This window comes from Canis lupus, chromosome 10 (genome assembly GCF_003254725.2).
Source record: "Canis lupus dingo isolate Sandy chromosome 10, ASM325472v2, whole genome shotgun sequence".
Classification (NCBI taxonomy): Eukaryota; Metazoa; Chordata; class Mammalia; order Carnivora; family Canidae; genus Canis; species Canis lupus.
The window spans coordinates 16,255,141-16,268,637 of record NC_064252.1 but is presented as its reverse complement, the minus strand read 5'-3'; the positions used below and the strand labels follow the sequence as shown (position 1 = coordinate 16,268,637).

Below are 13,497 nucleotides of genomic sequence, written 5' to 3'. Positions count from 1 at the left end.
CAGAGCCAGGGCCGCGGCCGGGCGGCCTGCAGGGGGCTCCTGAGCCGGCACTTGCCGGGCCGGGCTAGCCCGGAGTCCGCGTGTCTGTCCCTCCCACGAGCCCGGAGTCCGCGCGTCCGTGCCCCGCGGGGCCGCAGGTGGCCGCCCCGGCTCTGGGGATCGGGCGCAGGCCGCGAGGGCCACGGAGCCTCGGGGACCCATGGGCGAACCCACGCTCTGCCCCACAAGGCGTGTGCGGGTGGCGGGCGGGGGTCCTGGCGGGGGCGCGGCTGGGTCACGGCCCGCCCGCCCCGCCCCGCCCCCGCCCCTCTCCGGCTCCCTGCGCCCCATCTGGCTGGGAGTCCCGGTGGCAGAGGAAGAGCCGGGCTTCAAGGGAGGCGGGCGGGGAACACGCGGGGGGGGGGGGCGCGGGGGGACACGCGGGCTCTCGTGACCCCGAGAGCGGTGACGTCACACGGCGGGGGGACACGGCCTCGTGACCCAGAGAGAGGTGACGTGACACGGGGGGGACACGGCCTCGTGACCCGGAGAGCGGTGACGTCACACGGTGGGGGGACACGGCCTCGTGACCCGGAGAGCGGTGACGTCACACGGCGGGGGGACACGGCCTCGTGACCCGGAGAGAGGTGACGTGACACGGGGGGGACACGGCCTCGTGACCCGGAGAGCGGTGACGTCACACGGTGGGGGGACACGGCCTCGTGACCCGGAGAGCGGTGACGTCACACGGCGGGGGGACACGGCCTCGTGACCCGGAGAGAGGTGACGTCACACGGCGGGGGGACACGGCGTCGTGACCCCGAGAGCGGTGACGTCACACGGGGGGACCCCGGGCCTCTGCCAGCGATGGGCTGCTTGCGGAGCGAGCGGGAGGCTGCAGAGGCTCCGCAGCGGGGGCTTGCGGGCTGGATCGGGAACGGCAGTGCCCTAGGACGTCGAGACGTGCTGGATGGAGGGGGCCGTTCTCCCTGAACTCCCGTAAGAGGAAGCAGAGAACTCTGGCCCCGCGCCCAGCCCGTGGCCCCCCAAATCCTGGGGGGTCGCCGCCTCCTCCGCGCTGGCGGACCGGGTCTCAGAGGCCGCCTGCTGGTCCACACGGCGACGGCCCGGTGACCCGCGGCCTGGGGCTGCTTCTCCCCGGGGCCCTCCCGAGGCCCAGGTCGCGCCCCGGAGGCCTTGCCTAGGCGAAGCTCTGAGCGGCCCCGCGGCTCAGAGGGGCCACATTACCAGGTATTAAAGTGAACTAATCTAGGTGTCCCCCTAATTTGTTGAAAATGATAACAAAAGGGAAGGGCTGCCCTGGCCAGGCGCAGAGTGACTCGGCTCCTCCGAGCTGCCTCCCTGCGGGCAGCGTTCGCGCGACCAGGCGGGGGGGATGGAGGGAATGGGGGGATGAGAGGGATGGGGGGGATGCGGGGGCGCGGAGGCGGCAGCACCTGAAGCCTCGGGGCCTTAGGTGCGGCCCTTCGCTTGGCCTCTCGGGAAGCGGGGCTGTGCCTGGAGGTGGGCTTCGACCAGGGGTCGCGCCCCGGCCCCGCCCCCGGCCCCGCGGCCCCCTGACCAACTGCTGCTGCGCCTGCGCACGTGGCGGCCTCCGCGCGACGCCTGCTCCCCGGGAGCTGCGGGTCGGACCCCCAGGCTGGGACGAGGAGCGGGCCCTGGCCTCGGCGGAGCACGGTGCCTCGGGCCTTCAGTGGAGCAGTAACAGCAGCTACTTCATTGAGTTGATACGAAATTATTTGTATTAAAAACAAAGCTCAGCGTGTGCAAGACACGCCTCGGTGCTCTCTGTATGAACTACTATTACTACCTCCCTTTAATAACCTGGGCATGCACGTGCACCCCACAGGCACAGAGCAAGCTCAGCCCAGAGCATTTTCATACTTTATGGCATTATATTGAGGGAAGTTAATTGTTAGAAAAAAAATATCTTGAGAGTATAAAAATCATTGCAACAGATTCACAATAGATTTCTTAAACAGTCTTACTTATTTTTTTAAGTTTGTTTGTTTGTTTATTTATTTATTTATTGACAGAGAGAAAGAGAGAGCCAGAGAGCACAAGCAGGAGGAGCAGCAGAGGGAGAGGGAGAAGCAGGCTCTCCACTGAGCAGGGAGCTCCATCCAGGACCCCGGAGGCAGCCCTCTAAAAAGCTGAGCCAGCAGGGGCCCCACAATGGATTTTGATGCAAATTTCTCAGGAGGGTGTTAGATGTGTTTCTTGACAGATTCTTTATATTGTGATTTTTTTTTATGCCACTGCATTTGATATTCATTTGGACAGCCTAAATTATTTATTTTCCTAACTTTAGAAATGTATGGACTCAATTACCCATAATGATATCATATAATTAGTTTTTAAAAATATTTTGTTTTTCATGAGAGAAAGAAAGACAGAGACACAGGCAGAGGGAGAAGCAGGCTCCATGCAGGGAGCCGGATGTGGGACTCAATCCCGGATCCTGGGGTCACTACCTGAGCTGAAGGCAGACCCCAACCGCTGAGCCACCCAAGGATCCCTATACTTAGTTTTTAAACATCTTTGGAGATTAAATGGAAAATGGTAGGCAAATGCCAGTTTTTATTCAAAAGTCCTTTTCACACAAACACATTGGATTAGAGACATGCTCCTATTAATAAATATACTCATTTCTTCTAAGATAATATACAAAGCAGAAGTACCGGCATTTTCATTTGTTAGGCTGAAATACTTTTCTTTTTTTTTTTTAGTATTTTATTTATTCATGATAGACATAGAGAGAGAGGCAGAGACACAGGCAGAGGGAGAAGCAGGCTCCATTCAGGGAGCCCAACGCGGGACTCGATCCCAGGACTCCAGGATCCTGCCCTGGGCCAAAGGCAGGCGCCAAACCGCTGAGCCACCCAGGGATCCCCTAGACTGAAATACTTATTGAAGTTTTTAGCTGCATTATACATTTCTTCTCTCTCTCTCTTTATACACTTCTTTTTTCTACTCAACAATTGAAGATGCATTTTCAAAAAACAATTGCCCTCTTAAGAACTGTAACTTTATAAAGTTTATTTTTACTTTCATGTTTTGCTTAGCTTGGATGACTCACGGCTTGGGTTTTTTTCTCAAAACATATTTCTCAAAACTAGGTTAATTATATTTGTGTATTCAAGCATAACCATAACTGTGGAGGAAGAAAAATTATTTCCCCGCTACCCTTCTAAATTCTTGGCTGAGACACCTCCTATAATAAAAAGACACATGAGTACTGGGAAGCAAGCGGAAGTTAAATAACATGGATACCTCCTGTTTGCATGAGAGATACCCAGGAAAACTGAGGGACTCCTTGAAATGACCCAAGCCACTGCCTTAAAGCCGCCTTCTGGTAAAAGTAGAGGTTGGGGGAGGGGAAAGTCAGTTATGGGAAGGAGGTTACCAGGAAAGGCACTGTAAACAAGGTCATGCTGATTTACATCATTGCCCTCTCCATGTAGAAGAGCTCCTAAAAATTAAGGAGCATCCTTCTCTCCTTATGGGGGTGAGTAGGGGGAGGGAGAGGCTAACAAATGGAAATTTCCCTTATAAATATAAATTTATTACCCTTTCTTACAAAAGGGTAGTATCTACTCAGGTTTTTTTTGTTTTGTTTTGTTTTGTTTTGTTTTTTTAAGATTTTATTTACTTATTTGAGAGAGTGAGCAAGAGAGAGTATGAGCTAGGGGAAGGGCAGAGGGAGAAGCGGACTCCCCCCTGAGAAGGGAGCCCAACTCAGGCCCCATCCCAGGACCCCGGGATCGTGACCTGAGTCAAACACAGGTGCCTAACCAGCTGAGCTGCCCAGTGCCTTCTGGTCGGTTTTCAGAGCTTTTCTATTTGCAGTTTCTTAAGCATAACTAGCTCCAGGGACACCTGGGCGGCAGTCACAAGTGTCCCTTCGTAACCCAGGTCAGTTATGTCACTCCTTTGCTCAAAACCTTTCACAACTTGGATTTGGAGATGATCAGCATGAAGAAATACCCCCCTATTGTTTCCAGGTTTTGGCTGGATGAGAAGCAACAGACACGTACAGCCTCTGGGGCGCAGTTCAGAAGGTGGTCGCTTCTAGACTTGCTGGCGGCCCGCACTGTGGGGCAACACTGGCGACATTTTTCTTATCAGCGAAGTCTGGGCATCGCTCTCAGAAGTGAAGTGTAGCCTGCAGACTCCTTCCAGCCCCCTCAGTCGCTAGCCCTGATCCTAACATCCAATTTCTTTTAATAAGTGCGTTTTCTGCTTAACTTTGCCAGAATGACTTCTTTTGTTTGCAACTAAAAATCCTGACTTTTTGAAGAGGAAAAAAACAACAACAACAACAATCGAAGATTCCCTTTTTTAATATTTTAGTGTCCTTTCAATGCTTCCTGTACATTATGTATGTTTCTAATATATACACATATATATGCAGAGACTTATTTGCTAAATGACATAATTTTATGCAATTTTGTATTTTGTTTATTTTTCTCTACTTACCATCAGTTTATAAATATGTTTTTGGCTGTTGTAACTCTTCATCAGCATTTTTGAGGGCTGTACAATGTTTCCTCAAATTAATGCTTTGTACTTTAGGTAAAACAAATTATTGTTGGATATTTAGATTGCCTTCAGTTTTTCTTTATCATAAATAATGCTGCTATGATTATATTTATATATAAGACCTATTCCAATTTTTTTTTTAAGATTTCATTTGTTTATTTGAGAGAGAGAGCAGAAGTGGGAGGAAGGGAGAACCAGGCTTTCCACTAAGCAGGGAGCCGAAGTGGGACTCGATCCCAGGACCCTGGGATCATGACATGAGATGAAGGCAGATGCTTAACTGACTGAGGAACCCAGGTGCCCCCATATTCCAAATTTAGTAGGATTGACTTTTTTGAAATACAATTACATAACAAGATATGAGAGTTTTTAAGATTTCAAATATAGAGTGTCCATTTACCCTCTTAGAGCTTGTATTAATTTATACTTCCAACACTGTCATGTGGGCATCATGTCATATATCATTCTAAATGTTAGAATAATGTATATATATGAACCTGGTTGTGCATATTGTCTAAAAGAACCAGACCTAGACACTAGTTAAAGCAGTAAAGATAGATTTTATTCAGACGCTATTGCAATAGGGGAAAAGAGATGCCAGGATAGAACTGGGCTCAATTCTGAATACAATAAAGACATTTTAGGATTTACAGTCAAGAAACAGAGTTGAGGGGAGGGGCATTGGTGGATGGAAAATTATAAAGAGCAGGCCAGACTGAGCAGATATCAAAGTGAGGAATTTGATTAAATACTGAGGTTAATCATATATCAAGGGTGAGGGAGATTTTCTCTTACAGGAGCCAAAGGAAAGCTACCTCCAGATGGGCGACTTTGGAGGATTATTTTGAGATTATTTTGAAGCTGAAGATGATTTTGGGCTGAAGGTAATCAAGACCCTATGAACTCAGGAGAAATTTTGCCCCTCCCTAAACCAAATAAAAGACTAAACTGGGGGTCTTTCTCAGAACAAAGGTTATTAGCAGAGGTAAATTATCTCTGAGTGACCCATGTGTATGCAGGAAAAGCATCTAAGTACCAGAGCTCTCTTTTTAAGTCCCTGTGAAGTACCTTCCTTTCCTCTGAAGTCCCAGACCCCTACCCTCTTCTCCTTAATTCAAGATGACGTATATACCTCATTTTGCCTGGCTGTCTTTAGAATTTCCATGTATTTGTGGGTTCCCTGCACACACATTATTAAATTTTATTTCCTCCTGTTGGTCTGTCTCATATCACTTTGATTCTTAGTCCAGGTAGAAGGACGTTGAAGGAGACAGGAACCCCTGCTCCCCAGCACTCTCAACTGATAAGATTATTGATAAAGCTGGGCGATGCAGGTCCGGCAAGGATGGGGGTAGGGGGCAAGGTTGAGGCCTAGTCAAGAACAGGACCTAGAGGCATCGGACTGAATTCCCATCAAGGAGAGCATCTTGCTAATGTACATATTTAGGTACTTCCTGTTTTCTATCCTTTTGCACCTTACATTATAGTTTATCACTTCCTGATTTCAGCTTTAGTCACAAAGACCTCAAGGAACAGTTTTTCAAAAGAGGAAGCCACAGTGGAACTTCTAAATTTTGCCTTTGGTATCACAAGAAAGACAACACGCTAATGAAATTTATAAGCACTGGGATCAATTCTGCTCAACCTTAAGCAGAGTAGTCACCTTTAAAAATATGAACTCAAAGACGACAGCATGAGGATTGAGTAATATACGTTTCTAAACTCTTAAACATTGCTACACTTGTCTTCCTATATATACAATAGATATGCATACATACTTCTCAAAACTTTCCCAAGCATAAATATGTTTCAGAGAAAAACATTCACTGAAGCTTCACATCCTCTGGTTGCACTTCCTAGTTTCGTAAGGGTCCAAATAGGAGTTAACTCAGTTTTAGCATAAAAATCTGGCTGAAGCTCCGTTTTCTGTTTCCCTGCAGAGTGATGCTGCCCAGATTGAACAAGGCAGGAGGGTTCTTACTGCGCACTCCACCGAGGGCCCTCAGGGCCTCTTCAGAGGGTGCTTGCCCTGCTGTCTAACGGTACTACCAGCCTTTCGGGAGCTCAGCAAAGAGCTTTGCACGAACTGCAAAGTGTGCGCAGGGAGAGGAGCTCTCATGTGGAGAGGCTGGGAGAGCTGGTGTGCAGTTACCACAGCAACAGGCCTTCACCTGCCACCTGCTTTCACCGGCCACACTGGGAGGCCTAGCAGTCCCCTTCTAGACTAGGCCGCTCACGCGAAGAGGGGGGCTCACTTCTGCTAGTTCACCCCGGTCCCTTCACAAGACAGAGCCCCCGCCTCAGGCTTCCCAGGGCGTGGCATAGCATTGGGGCGCTGGAAAGTAGGGGTTGCGTAGCTACATTTTGAGGAGGGAATTGAGGGCCAGTGGTAAGTAATTTGCTAGAGTACACAGTGATTGAAAGACGTGAATTAAACCACGGGGCATCTCTCTTCTGTGGACCAAAGACAGACGCATACACCTCGTGCATTTGGCAGCCCACACCATGACAGGGTTAGCGCTTTTAATCAGCTCTCCCCTGTGTTTCTGGGATATGGCCACTGTTTCACCCTACGTGGCTTCTCTCTGCCCTAATGACATCTTATCTCTGGCAAAGTACTTGGCCTGAAGGCTCTCATTCCCTGCCTCTTTGGATGTTGGGACCAAAATTTTCCCAGCTTTCTACTGCTGCTGCCACTGCCACACAAGCTTTCCTCAGCAACCTTTTGTGAGTATACGACAGCCATTTGCAATGAATTCCATTCTCACTGTCCCCTATAGTCCCCGAGGACTTGGCCATGGCTGATGGCTGTTGTCTCCGTTTGGATACCTAACACCCAGTACAAACTTCGTCAGCCCACTCTACTTCACTGATTTTAACAAATCATTCACATGGACATAACAGCTAAAGTTGCTCTACTTCCAAACTCCAACCGGAATTACTGTATCTCCAAATTCCTACAACCTTCTGCCTCCCACCTCCCAAGTGCTGGCACAGTCCCTGCTATTAAATCTGCTGTCTATGCTGTTGGTGACTCAAAGGCTTCTCCTCTTATTCTCTCACACATCAGCCCCTCCACTCTGACCTGTTTGCTCCTTTTCACTATCTAGCCTAGATACCAACAATCGGGGATCACAGGCATCTTCACATCAGTATCCTCCATACTCTTGTTTTAGGGTCTCCCTGTGGGTTTGGTCAGCAGATCCTTGATCAAAGAATTTGTGTTGGTTTCATTTCTGCTAAGTAGAACTACAGAAAGTAGAAAGCCATGATGATGGGCATCATCACAGTTATTTTGTTCCTCAGCATTTTAAATCAGATACACTTTTTATTTTGAGCAGTGTTGTATCCAAATCTTTTGCAATCCTCAAGCCACGAGCCCACCCTGAGGAGCTGGTCTCCTGTAATTAAGCTTCATTAAGCTTCTTGGCAGGCACCAGAAGCCAGGTTCTTCTCCGAATCCAGCGTTTTTGTTCCTTTTGACCTGGTGTCATTTTCTTACTTCTTTCTTTGTCAAACTCCATCTCATCCGAAAACTCTAATACATCTCATCCAACTTTCTGAGTCAAACTCCACTCAAATGTTGCCTCTCTTCTATTGGATTTTCTGACTCTCCTTTTGTCTGTGTTCCCTTTTTCCCTTTACATACATGTCTTCCTTTTCCACTGAACTGTGAGGCAGAAGCAGTCTATCTTCATTATATTACCTCTATCTTTCCCTCTGCCTTTGTCCTCTTAGGCTGTTGTAACAAAATACAGACTGGGTGGCTTCAACAAAAGAACCTTATTTCTCACAGTTCTGAAGACCGGGGCATCCCACCAATTGTGTGTGGGCTGATTTGGTTCATGGTGAGGGCCTCTTCCTGGCTTGCACAGGGCTGCCTTCTCACTCTGTCATCACCTAGTCGAGAGAATGAGAGAAAGAGAGAGCTCTGGGTTCTTCCTCTTCTTAGAAGGACACTAATCCCATCATGGGGCTCCACCTTCATGACCTCATCTAAACTTAATTAGTCTCTAAAGGCCCCACCTCCTAATACCATCACATTGGGGGTTAGAGCTTCAACATAAGAATCTGAAGGGGATGCAAACATCCAGTCAATATATCCTCTATTTCAGAATCCCCACCTCAAATTAGATTAAGTAAACAAAAACCTGGTGGGATATTGGACAGGATGTGTTCTAGAGTTGGAGCACTTGCAAGATCTGAGTCTTTAAATTTGTGTTATCTTGTGTCATAGCCACTAGTCACAGGGGGCTCACTGAGCATTTGAAATGTAGCTAGCCTAAATTGAATAGTGTTCTAAGTATAAAAGATACACAGGATTTTAAATACTTAGTATGAAACAAAGAATGTAAAATATCTCTTTAGTACTTTTTTTTTAAATTTATTTATGATAGTCACAGAGAGAGAGAGAGAGAGGCAGAGACATAGGCAGAGGGAGAAGCAGGCTCCATGCACCGGGAGCCCGATGTGGGATTCGATCCCGGGTCTCCAGGATTGCGCCCTGGGCCAAAGGCAGGCGCCAAATTGTTATTACAATTAATTTCATCTGCTTCTTTTTACGTTGTTAATTTAGCTACAAAAGTATTTAAAATTGCATTGTGGCTTGCATTATATTTGTATTAGTGATGTTTTAAATAAATATACAATGTGCAGTATGAATATAGTGACTAATGCAGAAAAAAAATATTTATTTTTTTATAATTCTGCCAACTATAAATTCAAGTTTCTTATCAATAGGAGATTAGGATAAGAAAGATGTTGGTGACAATGCTATGTTGCCCCATTATTAGAAGGTTCTAGGCTATCTGCTCTCCCCTGTTTGACAGCCAGCCACATCTTGTGGGTACCGTGCTAGTCACATCCCTGAGACATGATGGTGAAGATCAGATTAAATGGATTTGGCCATGTTGGGCGCCTGGTCACCAGGGATGCTTTTAATTCTGGCAAAGCGGATATTGTCACCATCAATGACCCCTTCACTGACGTCAGCTATATAGTCTGCATGTTCCGGTATGGTTCTACCCATGGCAAATTTCATGGCACAGCCAAGGCTGAGAATGGGAAACTTGTCATCAATGGAAAACACATCTCCATCTTCCAGGAGCGATATCCCGCCAACATCAAATGGGATGAGGCTGGTGCTGAGTGTGTTGTGGAGTCCACTGGGGTCTTCACTCACTACCATGCAGAAAGCTGGGGCTCACTTGAAGAGTAAGGACAAGAGGATCATCATCTCTGCCCCTTCTGCTGATGCCCCCATGTTTCTGATGGGTGTGAAACATGAGAAGTATGACAACTCCCTCAAGATTGTCAGCAATGCCTCCTGCACCACCAGCTGCTTGGCACCCCAGGCAATGTCATCCAAGAAAACTCCACGGCATTGTGAAGAGACTCATGACCACGGTCCATGCCAGCACTGCCTCCCAGAAGACCGTGGACAGCCCTTCTGGGAAGCTGTGGCGTGACGGCTGAGGGGTTGCCAGAACATCATTCCTGCTTCTACTGGTGCTGCCAAGGCTGCGGCAAGGTCATCCCTGAGCTGAACAGGAAGCTCCTTGGCCTGGCCTTCCGTGTCTCCACCCCCAATGTGTCAGTTGTGGATCTGACCTGCCACCTGGAGAAAGCTGCCAAATATGATGACATCAAGAAAATGGTGAAGCAGGCATCAGAAGGTCCCTTTGAGGGTGTTCTGGGCTACTCTAATGGCCAGATTGTCTCCTGCCACCTTAACAGTGACACTCAGTCTTCCACCTTTAATGCTGAGGTTGGCATCTCTCTCAATGACCATTCTGTCAAGCTCATTTCCTGGTATGACAATGAACTTGGCTGCAGCGACCAGGTGGCCTCCAGGAAGTAAGAGCCCCTGGACCAGCAGCCCCAGCCAGGGCAAGAGAAAGAGAGAGGCCCTCATACTGGGGAGTCCTTGCCCCAGCTCATCCCCCCAACACACTGAGAAACTCCCAACCTCCACAGTTTCCATCCCAGACCCCCTGAAGAAGCCGAGGGGCTTGGAAGCCCTACCCTTGTCATGTGCCGTCAATAAAGTATACTGTATCCAGCGAAAGAAAGAAAGAAAGAAAGAAAGAAAGAAAGAAAGAAAGAAAGAAAGAAAGATTCTATCAATTCCATACCAAAATATTCTTGTATAACAATTAAATTATACACATCTTCCAAAAAATACACATGCTCATTATCAAAGTATTCATATTCAAGTGGCCACAGTTACAAGGTGGCATTGGGCACCTGAAGCTGTCATAACACATACTCAAAAACCTGTTTATAAATTAACACAAAATTATTTCCAATTCAAATGCCCCCATTCCATTATCACTAACTTCTAATTCTTTCAGGAAGAGTCAACATCTTTGCAGTTGCCTTGCTAATCGTGCAATGCTGTCAACATCCTGCAATGCAAGGCAAATGCAATAGAAAAATCAATTGTAATATGAAGTTGCAATTCTTGCAAGAGATTCAGGATTTCAGGAATTTATTCCAAAGCTATCGACAAATAAAATGCTCACTAGGATTAAATCAGTTAACATTTGAAGAACAAATTTTAAAATAATGACTCCATCAGTCCATAAAGGGAGAATAATTTAAGTGTCAAAGTATAACAAGAATTCTTGAGAAAATTGATGAAGAGCACTGGTCAACCTCTCTATACATACTTTACTTTTTTAAATGGCCCTCTTTATTCTGTTTTTGTTTTTTTTTTTTTTTTGGCCCTCTTTATTTTGAAAGTCAAATGTGAAGTATGCTGTTTTCTTGTATCATATAACTTTGCTAAAACATTATGCTGATCTCAGTTAACATTCATTTCATCTTATTTTTCTAAGAATTTTCTAAGAATTAGTCTGTAGTTGCAATTCACAGTTAAACATTTGTTAAATATGAGAAAAGACAAGTTCAATTCCCAAATTTTCACTTTCATTTTTCTAAATAAAACTCCATTTAGGGGCACCTGGGTGGCTCAGTCAGTTAAGTGACTGACTCTTGATTTTGGCTCAGGTCGTGATCTCAGGATAGAGAAATCAAACCCCATGTAGGGCTCCATGCTCAGCAGAGAGTCTGCTTCTCTCCTTTACTCTCTGCCCCTCTTCCCACATGCACACACTCTCTGAAATAAATACATCTTAAAAAAAAAAAAAACATTTAAATCATTTTGCCACATTTTATTTAGAATTTTTGGTCTTCCTTTAAAGTATATCTGCTTTAAATGGTCCTTTTCTCTGGCCCCTGGGTGGCTGGGATGAGTGCTTTACTCTTGATTTCAGCTCAGGTCATCAGGTCATGATCTCCGGGTCAGGGATCAAGCCCAGAGCTGGATCCACACTCAGAGGGGAGTCAGCTTCAGGATTCTCTCCCTCTCCCTCTCCCCCTCCCACCTCTGCACCCCCTTCCCGCTTGCCCACGCATGTGCCTGCACGCTCACTCTCCCTCAAATAAATTATTTAAAAAATTAAAAAATAAACAGTCCTCTTCTGAAACCAATTTATCCTAAAATTTCGTGGTTAAACTTTTTAAATTATTTTAAGTACAAACAGGATATATATACTTTCTAAATTCATACCCATGCAAAAATAAATAAATATTAATAGATTGATGCTTGTGTTTGTGAAGCACTTAATGTGCAATGCTGCTAGATTTAATCATTCGTGAGTTAAGCTTGTCATATATGGGAACAAGCGTACCTCGTTAGGTCTCTGAACATAATCCAAGTGTCTGCAGGTAGGAATACAAGATACAGGCAGTCAGAGAAGTAATGCAGGCGGCACAATCATAGCACTGAGACTTGCCCAATTAACCGTTACACTACATAACTACCCACTTTGCCTAATTCCTCACTTCTGAGAAAGAAATGGTTTTGAACTTGATAAACTCAAAGGAAATGGTGGTTTCAATAGCAATTTTGCTGTTTCCTTTGAATGTTCTAGTTCTTTTTTCCCCTTTGTTTTCTTTTTGCGGTTTCTTTGCTAAAGCATTTTTAGCACATTCCGTCAGTTGCGGTTCCAGGGGCAACTATATTTTTATTACAGGCTGCAGAGGACTCTATGCTTTCTTAAATAAAAATACAATTTAAGAAAAAAATGTTTTCTAAAGCTTTAATTCAGGGATGCCTGGGGTGCTCAGTTGGTTAAGCGTCTGCCTTTGTCTCAGGTCATGATCTCAGGGCCCCAGGATGGAGCCCACTATCATTGGGCCCCCTGCTCAGCGGGGAGCCTGCTTCTCCCTCTCCGTCTGCCGCTCCCCCTGCTTGTGCTCCCTCGCTCTCTCCTCTTTCTCAAAGAAATAAAATAAGAAAATTCCAATAATGTCAGTTTTCTGTAAATCAGGCATTATGGGAAATCAGTCTCTCCGTTCTTAAGTTTTGTGCTCCTTAGGTGACATGCATGAGATTTTCCATTTTGTGTCCTCTGATTTATTAATTTGTTTTCCTCCTCTGCTTTAATTTTACTTTATTTTTATTTTTTTAAGATTTTATTTATTTATTCCTGAGAGACACACAGAGAGAGGCAGAGACACAGGCAGAGGGAGAAGCAGGCTCCCTGCTGGGAGCAGGATGGGGGGGGGAGGGGGGAGAGGGGGGCTATCCCCTGACCCCGGGGTCACCACCTGAGCTGAAGGCAGCTCCTCAACCGCTGAGCCACCCAGGTGTCCCTCTCTGTTTTTTTAGATTGAAATTCTGACCACGCTGCCCAACACATACTTCTTTTAGAACAAAAGATCTCCACAGGGGATTTTTGCACAGTAGCTCCCTGCTTTGTGTGGGCTGAGGGGTTTTTGCATTGCAGTCTGAGCCTCTTTCTGACAAATTTCAAAGGTGTCAGATCTGCATGCCAGTCTGAAGGCTTTCCGGATCTACTAATGCTCTGTCCTAGCCCTTTGTGTGTGTTTCCATATTCTAATTAAACTTTATTTATGAACACCAAAATTTGAATTTTATGTAATTTT

General features: G+C 46.3%; 2 long non-coding RNA genes across 2 annotated transcripts; one reads left to right on the top strand and one right to left on the bottom strand.

Annotated features, from left to right (window-relative positions):
- The first annotated feature begins 400 nt into the window (after positions 1 to 400).
- On the top strand, positions 401 to 13,497 carry LOC112677826 (uncharacterized). Its single transcript, XR_003147215.3, has 2 exons — positions 401 to 1,230; positions 2,037 to 13,497. It is a non-coding gene; the product is annotated as an uncharacterized LOC112677826 (long non-coding RNA).
- Positions 2,002 to 13,106, bottom strand: LOC125755900 (uncharacterized). The gene is made up of 2 exons (XR_007413391.1): positions 12,237 to 13,106; positions 2,002 to 8,442 (listed from the first exon to the last, which is right to left on the bottom strand). It is a non-coding gene; the product is annotated as an uncharacterized LOC125755900 (long non-coding RNA).